We start from the raw sequence: 19,652 nt of genomic DNA on the forward strand, positions 1-19,652 counted from the left end.
GTTATCTCTGAATTTTTACATGGATTTTTTCAAACGGACAAAACCCTTTTGTAACTTTCGTCCTGTTTTTGACCCTACATGTTTTAATTGATTTTTGTTAGCCCTTGTGGCCAATAAATGAATTAATTATTATTATTATTATTATTATTATCTGAAGAAAAGAAAATCAGATGAATAGAACAATTTTGATCATAGATCTGTTTAATTAAGATTAAATAGATCTATGATCTTGGGGATTAAATGACATCTTAAAAGAGCTTCACAACAAAGAATCATTCATATACGTAGACTGGTGTTCTCTTTCATTAGAAAAGGAAACTTTTAGTTGGTCTCAGCTTGCAATTGCAGTCAGTTGCTTTATATTACTAAATGTACTACGCACACACACGTGTGCGTGTGCTCAGTAGTTAGAGCATTGGGCTTATGATATAATCGTGAGGTTGTGAGTTTGATTCCCAAACCAGGCTGTGTTGTGTTCTTGAGCAAGACATTTTATTTCCTGTCGCTCCAGTTCACTCAGTTGTAGAAATGAGTTGCAACATCACTGGTGCCAAACTGTATCGGCCCCTTTGCCTTTCCCTTGAACAACATTTGTAACATGAATGGGGGGGGACTAGTATGCATGAGCAACTACTGGTCTTCCACAAACGACCTTGCCCAGATTTGTGCCTCAGAGAGAAACTTTCTAGGTGCAATTCCATGATCATTCATGACCAAAAGGGGTCTTTACTCTCTCTCTCTCTCTCTCTCTCTCTCTCTATATATATATATATATATATATAAGACTTTTTCTATTCCTGAGCGTTATACTAATACATCTGTTTGTTTTGTACACCACCTGTCTTCGTCTTTTGTTTTTTTCGTAAACTCTCCCTATATATATATATATATATATATATATCTGTGTGTGTGTGTGTGTGTATTGTTTTCATGTTTTAGATTGGCTTGAAAAATTGTTAAGAACTAATGATAGCCTTAATACACAAATAATCTTTATTCACCAATGCAGTGTTGACTCATTTGCATTGTTTGATATCTATGTATGTGTATGTGTATATATATATATATATATATCCCGTGGCTGGCTCTTGTGCTGGTGGCACACAATAAGCACCATGCATGAATGGGTTGTTGATAATGCTGCCTGACTGGCTCCTGTGCTGGTGGCATGTAAAAAGCACCCACTACACTCTCGGAATGGTTGTCATTAGGAAGGGCATCCAGCTGTAAAAACACTACCAGATCAGATTGGAACTTAGCACAGCCTCCTGGCTTACCAGTCCTCAGTGAAATCGTCCAACCCATGCCAGCATAGAAAACGGACGTTAAACGATAATGATAATGATACATATATTGTATCTGTAAAAGACTGTCTTCGATTATGCTCCATAGTTCATCAGTCAATTGCTTTGTGAATAATATGAATCTTGTTTGTATAACAGATAATATCTTCAGTTTCTTTCCACAAATTAGATAGTGTTTGTTGAAAGTGTTACACACACACAGACCATTGAAGTATATGTGATGTTATAGACTACATAGAAAGCAGTGGATTAATAGAATCGGTAGAGCGCAGACAAAATGCTGGATACATTTACACTGAGTTCAAATCCTTCCAATGTCAACTTTATCTTTCATCCTTTTGAAATCAATAAAATAATTATCATTTGAGTACTGAGGTTGATCTAATCAGTCAGGCTCATACCCAACATTTGAGTTTCTGTGCCTATGTAAGAAATCTATCTCTTATTATAAAAGGCAGATTTTATCTGCCTCCCTTTGGGAGTTATACAAATCTACAATATAGGATTTCTTCAATTACAATTTACCTAGCATTTTTAAGAGTACAATGCATCGCGTCATGCCAGGTCCAGTTTTTAAAATTTAAACTCCAATTAAGCAAAATTTACAGAAAACTCACATTCTGGTGTGTGTGTCAAATGCTTTTCTTAGTCTGGTTTACATCACACGCAAACGCACACACACAGTGGGCAACGAATAAAATGAAAGTAAATAGCGACAGAGTGATTTGAGGAAGACTAAACTGAAAGTATTCTGTCTATGACGCTGATAGATACATGAGTAAAATGTATGGGAAGCTAAGAGCTAAGAGTGAGTGAAAATAGCGAGAGAGAGAGTGATTTGAGGAAGACTTTCATTAAATAACCGTAGTGGCTTGTGTTAGTAATAAAGTAAACATACACTCATACATACATACATACATACATACATACATACATACAAACATACATACATACATACACACACACACACATACACACACACATACATACACACACACATACATACATACACACATACATACATACATACATATACATACATACATACATACACACACACACATACACACACACACAGTATTGAAGCTTGAGAACAATCAGATACATTTGCAACACATCTGTTGAAAATATTATTGTTCACACACATACATATACATATATACATACAGACAGACAGACGGATAGACACACACACACACACACACATGATCCAGCATGGCCACAACCTCAAGGCTGAAACATATAAAAGAATAACAGAATATAAATGTGTGCAAAGTACAAGAAATATTAATGCAGTATATGGGGATTGGACAATAAGCGTAAGGCAGTGTCAATGGTGGTTCCAGAAATCCCGAGCCATAAACTACAGCCTAGAAGACGAGCCTCATCCTGAAAGATCTGTAGAACTCGACAAGGACATCCTGAAAACCCTGGTGGAACAAAATCTCATCGTAACTGTTGAGGAACTAGCAGAGAAGCTTGGATTTGGTCATTCAACCATTCATTGAGACCTGTGTGCTATCGGAAAAGTCAGCAAATTGGGTCAATGGGTTCCTCACGAACTTTCCGAGTCTAATTGCATGCAGCGAGTGAATGTATGCTTTTCTTTGCTGTCACATCTCACCACTACTGCGCTGTGTATATCTATATGTATAAAACTGTAGTTGTGTGAGTGTCTGTCCCCTTCGATTTAGATTCCTAACTACTCCCACATTTTGCGGTGCAGTTTAACCAAATTCGGGTAGCTTATAGTCGTGATTCATATCGAGCCCGTCTGAATATTAGCGCGTGTCTACGATGAGTCTACGATTTTAAAAATAATTTAACATCATTTTTTATTCCATTTTAATGCATAATTTTTCGTGTGTCGATGGCAGCGGAGTTGGCGTCCACGCTCACACCTGCACCTGTGGGGAAGGGAGTGTAAGGAAATCAACGTCGTAATGCGTTGTCAAGGAGACCAGTGTTCTTTTAGAACAACGACTTCATGGCTTGAAGACACCAAAACAGAAATGGCTAAGAAAGCGTCTACATGAGTCTACGATTTAAAAAAAATTTACCATCGTTTTTTTTCCATTTTAATGCATTTTTTCGCTATTATATAAGGGAAGTAACTCTCTAAAAATGTCTACGATGAGTCAACGATTTTAAAAAAAATTTACCATCATATTTTTTCCATTTTTAATGCATTTTTTGCTATTTTTTTGCTATAACTCTCTAAAAATGCTTATATAGTTATTTCCCTTACAAACCCGAGCAACGCCGGGCGATACTGCTAGTATATATATAAACAGCGAAATGTCTGTCTGTGTGTGTATGTGTGTTCTTTATACAAATCCACAATTTTTCAGTTAGAGGGCTCGCACTTTCTATGGTCATTCAAAACCGTCCAAGGGTGGTCGTGCACATCTCTACCTTTCCCCAGTCACCCCGCAAAGCCATTAAAAAATCAATAGAAGTGACTTTTTTGTGAATTTTCTATCCAAAACCCAATCAAAGTGCCCAAAACTTGATACACCAATTGAATGCCAGCTAGCTGTATGTGATTGGTCAGGGATCTGGACTGTACTCACGTGTATATGTGCACGCACACAGCTGGGTATGCATGCACTAGCACTATGACCCGGCAACACCAGGTCATAGTGCTAGACAATGTTAAATGCAATTACAAGTTACATATATATGCAACAAGGTTCAAACTGTCTCAAGGTTCAAATAAAGAGGAAAAAATAATGATTTTAAGAAAAAAAAACCTTGAAAATATTAGTTTTTAATGATTGCATATATTACAAATTTAAACAAATATTAAAGTCTTACAGAATTAATAGTTTTTATCAAATATTTACTACTGATTAAAGAAGGCTTAGATGATAAAGAAACATAACAAAAATTAAAAAAAAGAAAGATAAAATTCAATTCATTGAATAAATCTTATATTCCAAAGTGTAACAAAATTTATTCAAACTCTCCTGTCCTTCACAACCAACATGAAACAGGTCTGGCCAAAGTATGTATATAAGTATATATATATACAGCAACATAAAAGATTCTGAAAACTCAGCAAAATAATATATAAAAAAAAAACATGGAGAAAATGAGACAGTGGTGTCTTGTTATCTGTTATTAAGAGTTAGTGAATAAAAGAATTGAATATTTAAATATTATATTTAGGTTCACATACCATTTTCTTTTTTCAGCAATAGGTAAGCATTTACTGTTGTTGTTGTTGTTGTTGTTGATGATGATGGTGGTGGTGGTGGTGTGATGATAATTATGATCATGATACTGATTGTGATGATAGGGCAAGAGGAGAAGGAAGAGGATGTGGAGGTGGACACCATTTCATTTTTTCAATGTGGTGGTGTTTGTTGATTAGTCTATCACAATATTTATGAATAATTTACAAGCTTTGATGAAATGATTTTTTCCAAGATAACTTAACCATCACAGAATCAAGACTGTCTAACCATCAAAACCAAACAATCATTATTATATCTCCTTCTTAAATTTGTTTACATTAATAAGCATATTTTCATTTTGAATTTTTTTTCTTTTTTAAGGGAAAAAAAAAGTTCAACTTTCAAATTTTCAAACAAATAGTTTATCCACAGACGCATATAAATGTTTATCAAAATATCAAAATGTACCAATATCTAGATTCAAAATAATTACTTTAAAAACAACATTATAAACAAAAGGAAACCCTTAACATCTATTCTTAAATATATTTCAAGATACATCAGTAAAGGATTAACCCTTTCATTACCAACCCAGCCAAAACCGCCTCTGGCTCTGCAGTACAAATGTCTTGTTTTCTTAAGTTTTTAATTAAAATCTTCCACCAAACCTTAATCACAATTTATGTTCCTAACACTAGCTTAATGGTAGCAAAGTTATTTTACTAAATTCTTTGTTATATTTACAATAATTGAAAGAAACACAGAGCATCTCAAAATAAGTACGGTAAAGAAAGGGTTAAATCATTTAAGACAAGTTTGATATATAATAAATTCTAAAGCAAACATCTAGGTAAAATAAGAATATCATACCTGGCAATATGGTAATAATTATTACATGGAAGAACATTTAGTATCAAAACTTGCCTGCAAACGATAAATTATTTTCATTAGTTGTCCTATTATGGTATTCAGAAATATATTACTCTGCATTTATAGATATGTTGCGTGTGCAACTATCTGCATATGTATTCATAATATATAAACCTAAATATGAAAAAGAATTATACGCACACACACATTAAATAACAGTTTGATTCAGTTCCGTGAGCATAGAACACTTCCACATCATCAAATGTTCCAACTCTCACTTTGAATATCCGATGGTGTGGATATGTAATACACCCATGAAACTTTGAGTCAAACTGTTATTAAATTTATATAACTCTAAGTAAATGTTGGAGTCAGATCCATGGGAGCACAGCACACACACGCCCAAAGGAATAAGCAATTATGTTATAAACTAGGTAACAAAGTTCATAACTTCAGAAAACAGCACAGCTCCCATGACTTTTGGAAACATTTTTTCACGCTAAGAGTTGCTGAAGCATGGAACAGACTGCCGGCATCAGTTGTTAGTTGTCAGAGCACTGCATCCTTCAAAACTTCCATGCTTCCAGAGATTCGCCAACATTACACCTGATTTTCTCCCCTCCATACACACACAATCATGTATCTGACTCATACACTGTTGACTTCCCAGACATTTGTACATTACTGCATATACTTTATATGCACTTTTGACAAGTTGTGGTGCACCTGAGCACTGTATACAATAATTTCATTATATATTATTATTATTATAACATAATTGTCTATTCCTTTGTCATTCTAATTTCCCTGTACTCAACTGAAGTTTCACCAATACTACACTTGATATCCACCCCTTCCATACGTATGCACACATGCAAATCGTGACTCATACACTGTTCACTTTTCTGACTTTAGTACATAGTTCTATGTTCTGTACATGCACCTTTGTTGAGTTGTAGTGCACCTGAGCACTATACACAATAATTTCATTATTATTATTATATGACACTTGTGCTGGTGGCACATGAAAAAGAACATTCGAACGAGGTCGTTGCCAGTACCGCTGGACTGGCTCCTGTGCAGGTGGCACGTAAAAACACCATTTGAGCGTGGCCATTGCCACTACCGCCTGACTAGCCCTCATGCCGGTGGCACGTAAAAGCACCCACTACACTCTCGAGTGGTTGGTATTAGGAAGGGCATCCAGCTGTTGAAACTCTGCCAGATCAGATTAGAGCCTGGTGCCGCCATCTGGTTTGCCAGTCCTCAATCAAACCATCCAACCCATGCTAGCATGGAAAGCAGACATTAAATGATGATGATGATGATTATTATTATATTCTGAAGCATTTGTATATTGTGTTTTAACACCAGGTTATTATTGCTATGCCAAAGTGAACTATTAATACATACACACACATAAGTCTGATGAGTCGCTTATACTGCTAAGCACTTTGAAAGTGTGAAACCAATGGTCGCTCTATGACTGGTCATAACTTTTAATTTCCTAAAAATTCATACATGCATTTACATATATAAATACATATATCTATATCTATATATATATATATATAGAAAGACTCCACCGGTTACGACGACGAGGGTCCCAGCTGATACGATCAACGGAACAGCTTGCTCGTGAAATTAACGTGCAAATGGCTGAGCATTCCACAGACACGTGTACCCATAACGTAGTTCTCGGGGATAATCAGCGTGACACAGAGAGTGACAAGGCTGACCCTTTGAAATACAAGTACAACTCATTTTTGCCAGCTGAGTGGACTGGAGCAACGTGAAATAAAGTGTCTTGCTCAAGGACACAAGGCGTCGCCGGGAATCGAACTCACAACCTTACGATCATGAGCCGAATGCCCTAACCACTAAGCCATGCGCCCTCACTATATATATATATATATATACGCCCACGTGTATGTATATGTGAAGTGAGTGCAAGAGAAATGGTAAAATTTTCATGAGTAAATCAGTCAAAGAATAACTTAATGTGTCTTAATGGATAAAACATTTAAAAATAGAAGACTGCACTTATCTATTTAGTTTCTTCATTAAAATTATTAAAAAGAGGAGAGAGAGAATTAGAAAATTATAGTAGTTTATTTGGAGAATGAGTATGACAGGTGCTCTGTAGTGAAATCAGTAACACGGTCAGCTTGAGTCTCGTTAGTGGACCTGTTAGTTTGTCTCAAATTGGTGCTTATAATATCTAATACAGGAAAGAAATTGTTTCTTATTTTACACTTACAATTCCTGCATTTTGGAAAATTTAATTTACTGTTCATTTAGAATGCATAAATCTAATTACTACTAACCAATACTACAATACTAAAATTTTCTTTCAAAAAAAAAAATCTACCAAACTCTACATACCATAATTGGTGCTATTTTAGTTTTATATTACATTAATTTCAGCTACAAATTGGTGCTTGATGTCTTAACAAGAAAAAATATTTTACTGTTTACCTAGAAGTGTTTTATTTGAAATGTTAGAAAATTTCTGAATATAAATATATTTCAAAGAGCTAGATATGATGTAATACTTATAAGGTATCTTTTCAGAGTTATATCAATTAAAAAGCTCTATAAAGTCATTCATATCAAATATCAGTTTAAAGACAAAAATAAAATAAAAATATAATGATTAACTTCATATGTTTAAATGTTTAATCTCTCTCTATATATAAAGCTGAAGTTGTCTGTGTATGGCAGGTTTGGTAGCCTTCAACTAACACTATCTCCTCCGAGACCCTATGGCACAAGTTGACCAAAATTGAGAGTATGATAGAAGAAGGCCTGCTCTTCCTTCCATAGAAGAAAAAATTCAAATCGGACCATGTTAACACCAAAAATTATTTACATCAAAAAGCTGCTTTTTTTCCTATGAAAATCCCTATTTTTTACGATTTTTTGACTGCTGTGTCGCCATTCTTTGGTGTATTTCAACCAGAAGAATGTTCACTTAAAGAGAATAACAAGCTACATAATGCAAAATTTTTACTTTTCAAAAGTTCCAATACTAAAGGGTCGAAAAGAAAACAAGCCCGAGCAACCCTGGGCTATACTGCTAGTTTATTTAAAAAAATTTATTAATGCTTTTATAATTAAATGCTTTGTGTGTGTGTGTGTGTGTGAATGAGAGAGAGAGAGAGAGAGATACAGAAAGACAGAGCGTGTGTAGTTAATGAATACAAGGGACATAACCTCAACAAAATGAGTTTGTCAACTACTGGAAGCTCTATCTAGCAAAAACGTCGACAAAGAAATACTGGATAATAAGTCATTTTACATATGTTTAGATGTAGTAAAATTATTGTGCTGGTGACAGGAATAAATGACAGGACAAAGATAAAATTATGAAATGATAAAATAAAATGTACATGGCATAGCATTAACATCTTCATGTAACCATAGTCACAAGATAATTCACATAATTACTCTCTGTTGTTAATAACTTACTTAGCAATTTATATTGTCCCTTATTTGAAGCATAAACAGTTTTAATATCACAAGTGGAGGAGGGGATGTCAATGCTGAGAAGTTATAGACACTAATTAAAGTAAACAAACAATTAGAACATGAAATCGTCTTGACTGGAAAACACATTGTTCTTAAGACTTTTTATTTGCTAGAGTTAGACATGAATGAAATCAAGTGTTGAAAAGTTGTCATTATAGAAAATATTTTGCAGAAAAGAGATTAAACATTGAGATAAATACATTATTTACATTCGACGGATATTTGTCCTCATATTCTTTGTTGTTAACACAACGTTTCGGCTGATGTACTCTCCAGGCTTCATCAGGTATCTTGGGCAAATTTCAAACCTGGGTTCTCATTCCGAAGGTATTTTTCTATGTTATTATTATTATTATTCAGGTCACTGCCTGGAATTGAACTCCAAGATTCTGAGTTCGATTCCAGGCAGTGACCTGAATAATAATAATAATAATAATAATAATGACAACAACAACATCAAAAAATACCTTCAGAATGAGAACCCAGGTTCGAAACTTCCCCAAGACACCTGAGGAAGGCTGGAGGGTATATCAGCCGAAATGTTGTGTTAACAACAAACAAGATGAGGACAAATATCCGTCAAATGTAAACAATGTACATGATTCCTCATCTTTTAAATACAGAACTGTATTAAGATAAATCTATAAAGGATTTCAATGTAACTCTATGATTATTTAATGAATGATGTGAGATTTTTTTCTTCCTTTTTTTTATTTGTTCTTTTTGTCTTGCAAGTTACTCAACAACCTCAATAGTACAAGGGACGGGGCATGAGAAAAAAAGCACCCTGTGCACACTGTAAAGTAGTTGGCATTAGGGGGAGTATCTAGCTGTAGAAACCCCACCAAAGCAGACACTGGAGCTTGGCACAGCCCCATAGTTAGCTGGATCTTGTCAAATCATCCAACCCATGGGGTGGTGGCGATCCCTGCTGTACTTTTTCGCCACAACTTTCTCTCACTCTTTCTTCTGTTGGCTTGCTCGCTTAGCCAGCGGGGCGGCGTCATTTGAAGGCTAAAACAATGTGAAGTGCATTGTGACCAGCGATGTGTAGCAACATCTGATAGCCTGGTCGGTGACAGCAGCGACTTGTTTCACTCATGAAAAGCAGATGTTAAATGATAACGGTGTGGAGGAACAGGATACTTGAGAGACGAAAATATTCCAAAATGACTAACCTAAAGAAAACTTGATTAATGAAACAGATTAACATGTTAGATATTAACAAACTGAAAAAAACTGAGCTGATCCACATTTTAAGACTTTTCATAAATATCTTGGTTTGGCAGTATCATGGTCTTCCAAATGCAGTCATCAACAACAGCTTGAACTTTTTAATAGTAAATAAAAATCTCCCTGCAGTGATGTAGAGACACTGCAAAAATGACTGCAGAACTACACAGCCTGAGAAAGTTAACTGGTGGAACACACTTTAAGAATCACAGCAAACTGAAACTTCTGCTTAAGAAATGGCTTTAATACATCCAAGAGAAAAAACATTCCATACTATGAAAAAAGACCAGCTCGGTAATTATGTAAAAAGTAGAGAGTACATCTGAAAGATATACCCCATCAAATTAAAAAAAAAGCACCCACTATACTCACGGAGTGGTTGGTGTTAAGAAGGGCATTCAGCTGTAGAAACACTGCCAGATCAGGCTGGAGCCTGGTGCAGCTTCCTGGCTTCCCAGACCCCGGTTGAACCGTCCAACCCATGCTAGCATGGAAAACGGACGCTAAACGAAGAAGAAGACAATCAAAAGATCATGGGTGGGACTATTCTAAACATTAGATGATAGAATTGAGAGAGAAAAGACCTGTGAATCTGCTACATAATAGAAATACAGAATTATCAGTCCCTCAACTTTCATTTGTTCTAATGTGGACAACCAAATTAAGAGAATTTCTAAAGTCAATAGAATCCTCTGCAATCTTCCAACAAAAACTTTCCAGGGGCATTCTTTTCATCTTTTACTTGTTTCAGTTATTTGACTGCAGCCATGCACCTTGAAGTGTTTTAGTTGAACAAATCAACTTTAGTAATTTTTTTTTTTTTTGGTGTGGTACTTATTCTATCAGTTTCTTTTGCCAAACAGCTAAGTTACAGGGGACATAATTAAACCAACACTTATTTCTTTATTGCCCAGAAAGGGCTAAACATAGAGAGGACAAACAAAGGGATTAAGTCGATTACATCGACCCCAGTCTATCCAAAAAGCACTTGTGCCGGTACCACATACAGAGCACCCATACTGGAGCCATGTACAGAGCACATATGCTGGTACTATGTGAAAACACTGGTGCCGGTGTCACATAAAAAGCACCTGTGCCAACACCACATAACGAGCATTCGTACTGGCACCATGTATATTACCCCTAAGCTGGTGCCAAGTAAACATGTTCCCGTGCTGGCACCACATACAAACTATCCATACCTATTTCTTTATTACCCACAAGGGGCTAAACACAGAGAGGACAAACAAGGACAGGCAAAGGAATTTAGTCGATTACATCGACCCCAGTGCGTAACTGGTACTTAATTTATCGACCCCGAAAGGATAAAAGGCAAAGTCGATCTCGACGGAATTTGAACTCAGAATGTAATGGCAGACGAAACACTGCTAAGCATTTAGCCCGGCATGCTAACGTTTCTGCCAGCTCACCACCTAATTTAACCAACACTAGTTATCACGTGTAGTGGGGAGGACAAACGCGCACACACACTGACATATATGCATACATACAATGGGCTTCCACCCTATTTCCATTTACTAAATTCACTCACAAGCCATTGGTCCGCTCAGGACTACAGTAGAAGCCACTTGCCCAAGGTACTGTGTAGTAGGATTGAACATAAGACCATGTGGTTACAAAGCAAGCTTCTTAACCACACAGCCATGCCTAGATTCTAGTTAAAAAAAGAAAGTTTTTTTTTTTCTCTAAGCACGTTTTGACTGGCCGAATACTAAATAATAAAATAACTAGAACAAACCCAACGTTAACTTATTTGATATCAAGTGACCTAACACCTTATCTTTACAGAACCTTACACCTTCCCGTCATAATTTTATGCATCTTTTATTTTTTTTTACCTTCTACAATGGCCCAGTGGTTAGGGCAGCAGACTCGCGGTTGGAGGATCGCGGTTTCAATTCCCAGACCGGGCGTTTGTGAGTGTTTATTGAGCGAAAACACCTAAAAGCTCCACGAGGCTCCAACATGGGGTGGTGGCGATCCCTGCTGTACTCTTTCGCCACAACTTTCTCTCACTCTTTCTTCTGTTGGCCTGCTCGCTTAGCCAGCGGGGTGGCGTCATTTGAAGGCTAAAACAATGCGAAGTGCATTGTGACCAGCGATGTGTAGCAACATCTGATAGCCTGGTTGGTGACTTGTTTCACTCATTAGGCTGTAGCCACCCTGGGGTGTCACCTTGAGGAAGTTTAGTTGAACAAATTGACCATAGTGCTTTTTTTAATCTGGTACTTGTTGTACCAGTCTCTATTGCCAAACTGCTAAGTCATGGGGACTTAAAAACACATCAACACCAGTTGGTGTGTGTGGGGGGAACATAGGTACAATGACACACACACAGAGGCACAAAGACATACATACACACAGAGAGGCACAGACACACACACACACAGAGGCACAAAGACATACATACACACAGAGGCACAAAGACACACACACACACAGGCACAAAGACATACATACACACAGAGAGGCACAAAGACACACCACACAGAGAAGCACAAAGGCATACATACACACACACACAGAGGTACAAAGACACACACACACACACACACACAGAGGCACAAAGACAAACACACACACACGACAGGTTATTTTCAGTGTCCGTTTACAAAATCCACTCACAAGGCTTTGCTTGGCCCAATGCTATAATAGAAGACACTTGTCCAAGTTTCCATACAGTGGAACTGAACCCACTATTTTCAAACTGGATGGAAACACCAAGACAAGGTACTTCAAACATCGCCATAAAAAAGGGTTAACTGTAAAAGTACCCCATAGTTACCATGTTCTATTTGTGATGTTACAAATTCAATAAACTGAAAATATACTAATTTGTTGACTATCTTTTGGTTCTAATTAAATATTACTTTCAAATATTCAATATAAATAAAAACAGAATTGAGAGGATAGGCACTACTAATTAGGTGGGTTGGGCGAGATTCCAGACAATGAAAATATAACTTTTTGAAATTACAACACAGACACACCAACATTCTTTATGGTGTTGTATTTCTTGACATATGACTAACTTGCTTGTCAACATTCAAATTCTGAGAAATGAAATAAAAAAATTAAAAAAAGCTGATATGTTGGTGTAAAACAAATTAAAAAGAAATATTTTCAGTGTTTACATTTATGACTTATAGTTAATAGTAGATTGACACTATTTTCTCTTTTCTTTTCCCAATACATTTTTGTGAGATTTATTTAATACTAGCAGCTAAGCCCGGTTTCACCCAGTCTGTTTGGATGATGTGGCTGTGATCTCTCTCTCTCTTTTACTCTTTTACTTGTTTCAGTCATTTGACTGCGGCCACGCTGGAGCACCGCCTTTAATCGAGCAACTCGACCCCGGGACTTATTCTTTTGTAAGCCCGGTACTTATTCTATCGGTATCTTTTGTCGAACTACTAAGTAACGGGGACGTAAACACACCAGCATCGGTTGTGAAGCAATGCTAGGGGGACAAACACAGACACACAAACATACATGCACACATATATATATATACATATATACAACGGGCTTCTTTCAGTTTCCGTCTACCAAATCCACTCACCCAAGGTGCCATGCAGTGGGACTGAACCCGGAACCATGTGGTTGGTTAGCAAGTTACTTACCACACAGCCACTCCTGTGCCTAAGATCGTTTTCGGTTAGGCATAATCTATAACAGCGTTTGTCAACCTTACCATTTCGGGTCCCCTGTTTCAATTGGAGCCTCCAGCTATATGAAAATCTCCTAACCCCGCCCCGTTAGAAAACAGCTTCTGAGCAACTGGTTGTTTTAATGGCAGAAGAAAGAATGAAATTCCATTAGAAAAAGTTTTAATCAATTTTCTCAGTAAGTATGGGGGTTAAGAAAAAAATACAAACTGCATTCCAATCTATGCACCCATCTCCACATGTGTGCTATTTTTCATGTGAATCCACCCAGCCGTTTTGCTGTGAACCTCAAGACAAGAAAGAATACAATTATTGCCCATGTCCAATTTATATTATAGATATAACTAAGTGCAAACACAGCTGTGAAGCTAAGAAGTTCACTTCACAACCATGTGGTTCTGGGTTCAATCCTACTGCTTGGCACCTTGAGTGTCTTTAACTGTAGCTTTGGGTTAGCAATGACTTCTAAATGAAATTTTGTATATAGAAAGATACAGAATAAACAGCTTATTGTATATGCATATAATTTTTCTTATAGAGACTGAAACTTTGTCTAGTACAGGGCTGGCGAACCTGAGGCCCGTGGGCCGCATGCAGCCTGCAGACTTTTATTTTGCAACCCACTTGATGCTTTCTTGAAGTATTGTGTTTAATTTCAAAATAAAATTGCTTGTGCAATATCTTTATTTTAGATTACACCTTAAAAATGCAACAATTGTTTCAATTGCATTAACATATATATATATATATATTATTAGGAGCAGGCACTTCTGTGTGGTAAGAAGGTTGTTAACCAACCACATGGTACTGGGTTCAGTCCCACTGTGTGGCACCTTGAACAAGTGTCTTCTGCTTGATGTATGTATGTATGTGTATGTACCTCCACCACCATCGCTTGACAACCAATGTTGGTGTGTTTATGTCCCCATAACTTAGCAGTTATTCAAAAGAAATTAAAAATTTATAAGTGGCAACAAAGCAATAGCCTACAATTTTATAATTTCAAACAAACGAAATTTATGAAAAATTTTTGATTCTGTAATTTGATTATTTGATCATTGGAGCATAAAGAATACAAACGGCCCTCAAAAAGCTTTCTGTGATTAAAGTGGTCCACATTGTAATTCGAGTTGACCAGGCCTGGTCTAGTAGCCCAAGTTTCAGTGGCACGAAATTCAAGTTGTGAAACAAACTCTCAGCTTCAGTTCCAGTAGAAGAACCATATCCTTTGCATCACTGAGCACTCCTTTCTCATTTGTCCAACATAAATCAATGTGTGTGTGTGTGTGTGTGTGTATAATCAAATGGAAATTGTAGTTGTGATACCTGTGCCGGTGACATGTAAAATGCACCATCTGTACGTGGCCGATGCCAGTATCGCCTTGACTGGCTTCCGTGCCGGTGGTACATAAAAAGCACCAACCGATCGTGGCCGTTGCCAACCTCCCCTGGCACATAAAAAGCACCATCTATACGTGGCCGATGCCAGCGCCGCCTTGACTGGCTTCTGTGCGGGTGGCACATAAAAAGCACCAACTGTTCATGGCCGTTGCCAGCCTACTCTGGCACCTAAAAAGCACCATCCATACGTGGCCGATGCCAGCGCCGCCTTGACTGGCTTCCGTGCCAGTGGCACATAAAAAGCACCAACCGTTCATGGTTATTGCTAGCCTACCCTGACACCTAAAAAGCACCATCCATATGTGGCCGATGCCAGTGCCGCCATGACAGGTTTCCGTGCTGGTAGCATGTAAAAAGCACCCACTACACTCTTGGAGTGGTTGGCGTTAGGAAGGGCATCCAGCTGTAGAAACACTGCCAGATCAGATTGGAGTCTGGTGCAGCCTCATGGCTTGCCAGACCCCAGTCAAACTGTCCAACCAATGCTAGCATGGAGAACGGACGTTAAACGATGATGATGATGATATATATATATGTACAACAACAAATGATATGTATGAAGAAAATTATATCTTTATTTTAGATCACACCTTAAAAATGCAACAATTGTTTCAATTGCATTAACATATATATATATATATAGGCACTTCTGTGTGGTAAGTATGTTGTTTACCAACCACATGGTACTAGGTTCAGTTCCACTGTGTGGCACCTTGAAGAAGTGTCTTCTGCTTGATATATGTATGTATGTATGTGCCTCCACCACCATCGCTTGACAACTGATGTTGGTGTGTTTATGTCCCCATAACTTAACAGTTCGACCAAAAAGACCGATAGAATAAGTACTAGGCTTACAAAGAATAAGTCCTAGGGTTGATTTCTTTGTCTAAAGGCGGTGCTCCAGTACGGCCACAGTCAAATGACTGAAACAAATAAAAGAATATGATGATGATGAAATAACTTATTTGGTATTACTTAAGTTTTATGATCATTGAGATGATGATTATAAGCTACACTGTGCCTTATCCAAAGAACCCAACTGGATGTTGGGAAAACTCCAGGATGACAGTCGACTGGATCAGTCAAAATGAACACGTGTGTGTGTGTGTGCACTTGTGAGCCATACACAGAAATACATCAGGAAGAAAAGCGATAAAGGAAAAAAAAAAACACCTTGTGATATTTGTTCCATCCAAGTTTCACAGACAATTCCTTGTCCTCAGAAACAGAATGAACCAATGATTGGCCTATTAAGAAATCTATAACCAACAAAGCTATTGTTCACAAGATGTATGAAAGAAAGAAAAAAAAAAAGGAAAAATAAAAGAAAACTAAATATGAACATGAAATTACAACTATAAAACCATAAATAAGAGAAAAACAAACAATATTTCTATAATAAGAACATTTGTTCTTATCTGTTGGTCATGTGCTGTCTGCTTTCTCTAGCATATCATTCACTGTTCAGTATGTCAGTAGCAGTGTTTGTCTGTTTTTCTTCTTTTAATAGTATTGTATGCTCCAAGTGTCATCTTTTCTTTTCTCTTTAGCAGATTCTTCCGCATATATACACAAACTATCTCTCTCTCTATCTATCTATCTCACACTTTACATTCATATTCCTTTCTTTGTCTTACTTCTTATTCTTGTTTTAAGAATGGAGAATTTTTGAACACACACACACAAGCATATTACAGTCTGTAAGTAATCAGGAAGAATCTAACTCAAAAGACATTCATAAACGGCATCAAATCTTCTACATATATGACAAGGACAGAATCATGCCAACAAAGAAGCCTCAACATGGTCATTGGATCTGCTAGAAACAGTAACCAATTATCCCCCAAATCTTATAACTACAGTGGTGGGGGAGAAACACATACATCATCGTCATCATCATTTAACATCCACCTTCTACGCTAGCATGGGTGGGACAGTTTCACAAGAGAAGGCCAGGCAGGAGCCTACACCAAACTTCTGTGACTGTTTTGGCAGGATTTTTACAGTTGGATGCCCTTCCTAACCACCAACCACCCAACAGAGTGGACTTAGTGCTTTTTACGTGGCACAAGCACAGGCGAAGTCAGTTTTGGCAATGATTTTACAGCTAGATGTCCTTCCAAATGCCAACCACTTTACAGTGTGGCCTGGGTGCTTTTAAGTGGCACCTGCACTGACAGGGTCACCAAGTATTTGCAAGACAAAAAAGAAACTTTCGAGAGGAGGTGATCTTGTGTCAGATGATGAAAGGTTATAGTAAGACAGAAACAGGTGTCTTACTGTAAAGGAAGTACAAGGTTATCTGTCTGGAGAGAGAGAGAGATCAAGAATGAAGACAGAGACAGGTGCACTACAGCAAAGAAAATACATGGTTACCCAACTTGAGGAAATGCAGGAGAAGGAGAGATAGAGTAGGAGATATATAGATAGATAAATATATACGACAGGCTTCTTTTAGTTTCCATCTACAAAATCCATTCACAAAGCTTTGGTCAGCCTGAGTCTATAATAGAAAACACCTGCCCAAGGTGCCACACAGTGGGATTGAACCTGGAATCAAATAGTTGGAAGCAAACTTTTTACCACAAAGCCATGCCTGCACTTATAATATACAAATGTGACTGCGAAGACCTGACAAATAAAGTGAGTTCATGGCTGTATGCTACACCAGTTTCACATAACCAGCCCCGACTCCATAGGGCGACCTGCTGTGCTTGAGGAGACCTATTGAGTCAAGTACATCAACATCAAAATGAAAATCGAATGGAAATTGTAGTTCTGATACCCTTGCCGGTGGTACATAAAAAGCACCAACCAATCGTGGCCATTGCCAGCCTCCTCTGGTCCCTGTGCTGGTGGCACGTAAAAAGCATTCACAGTTTTGAATTAACCGTGCTTTGAGATTTTGATAATGTGATTGTTTATTTTTAAAATGGCATTGTGGAGTAAGTGTAAGAAACCAAATCTGGCCATTTTGAACGTAAAACCAGCAAGATCATTTGGGCCTGATATGGCTAGTTTAAATGCTAAAGGGTTAAATGCCAAAAAGTCTTTGAGTATATAAATAAAAACAGATGTAAAAATTTGTGTTAAAAACTAGCTGAGACATTATTAAAACTGAGTTAAAAGTGAAATGCCAAAGGGGAAATCACTAGATGTGAAATGTCAGAGGTGAAATGTCAAAGGTGAAATGTCAGCGGAAGCCTTTTGATTGATAATGATAAACATTAGGGACTGCTACAATCCCAAAATCTGGTTTTAAGATAACATTTGTTTACGTTTACATTAATTTGTTTACATTTATAATTTTGGACTTTTTAAAATTTGATTTTTCATATTTTAATTAAACTGACATTTATATTGTTACTGTGTGAATTTATGTTTATATTTTCCTTATTTCTGTTGGTGCACTGTGGCCATGCTAGGGCACTGCCCCGAAGGGTTTAATCAAACAAATCAACCCCAGTCCTTTTTTTTACCTTTTTAAGCCAGGTATTTATTCTATTAGTCTCTTTCACTAAATCACTAAGTTACAGGACATAAACAAACCAACACTAGTTTCCAAGCAAGGGAAGGGAGGAAAAAAGACACACACGTCTGGCTTCCACAGTTTCCATCTGCCAAATCCACTCACAAGGCAGTGGTTGACCCAGGGCTCTAATAGAAAGCACCCAAGTTGCTCCACAATGGGAGTGATCACAAAATCACATGATTACAAAGCATGCTTTTTAACCACATACCCATGCCTGTACTTATCTATATAAAATGTGTCTGGTGAAGTTTGATCCTTGTTTCAGTTGTTCAGTTAAAATCTTGGGTGATGTCACTTTGTTTGGATCATAATCTCCCCAATTACCCACCTTCCAAATATATATTTGGTTTCATAATATACAAATGCTGTGACTGCGAAGACCCGACAAATAAAGTGAGTTCATGGCTGTATCCTACACCAGTTTCGCATAACCAGCCCCGACCCCGTAGGGCGACCTGCTGTGCTTGAGGAGACCTATTGAGTCAAGTACATCAACATCAAAATGAAAATCAAATGGAAATTGTAGTTCTGATATCCTTGCCAGTGGCACATAAAAATCACCAACCGATTGTGGCCATTGCCAGCCTCCTCTGGCCCCTGTGCCAGTGGCACGTAAAAAGCACCCACTACACTCGCGGAGTGGTTGGCGTTAGGAAGGGCATCCAGCTGTAGAAACACTGCCAGATCAGACTGGAGCCTGGTGCAGCCTCCTGGCTTCCCAGACCCTGGTAGAACCGTCCAACCCATGCTAGCATGGAAAACGGTCGTTAAACGATGATGAAAGGTATATTATATCTTTTATGGTAAAGGTAATGTTAGCATGTTTCAGTGTAGTGAGCATTGAAACTCTAATTGGAAATGAATATGTGGTGAGGAAAAGACAATTTTAGTTGTTAATTAATATTATTATTTT

The 19,652-nt window shown here is 37.4% G+C and overlaps 1 long non-coding RNA gene across 2 annotated transcripts; it reads right to left on the minus strand.

The window, feature by feature from the left end:
* Nucleotides 1-728: 728 nt before the first annotated feature.
* Nucleotides 729-17,196, minus strand: LOC118763588. Of its 2 annotated transcripts, none has more exons than XR_004999339.1 (3): nt 16,785-17,196; nt 13,133-13,135; nt 729-743 (listed from the first exon to the last, which is right to left on the minus strand). It is a non-coding gene; the product is annotated as an uncharacterized LOC118763588 (long non-coding RNA). The 2 variants fall into 2 exon arrangements; XR_004999338.1 differs by lacking the exon at nt 729-743 and adding an exon at nt 744-757.
* Nucleotides 17,197-19,652: the final 2,456 nt, after the last annotated feature.

This window comes from Octopus sinensis, linkage group LG5 (assembly GCF_006345805.1).
Source record: "Octopus sinensis linkage group LG5, ASM634580v1, whole genome shotgun sequence".
In the NCBI taxonomy this organism is placed as follows: Eukaryota; Metazoa; Mollusca; class Cephalopoda; order Octopoda; family Octopodidae; genus Octopus; species Octopus sinensis.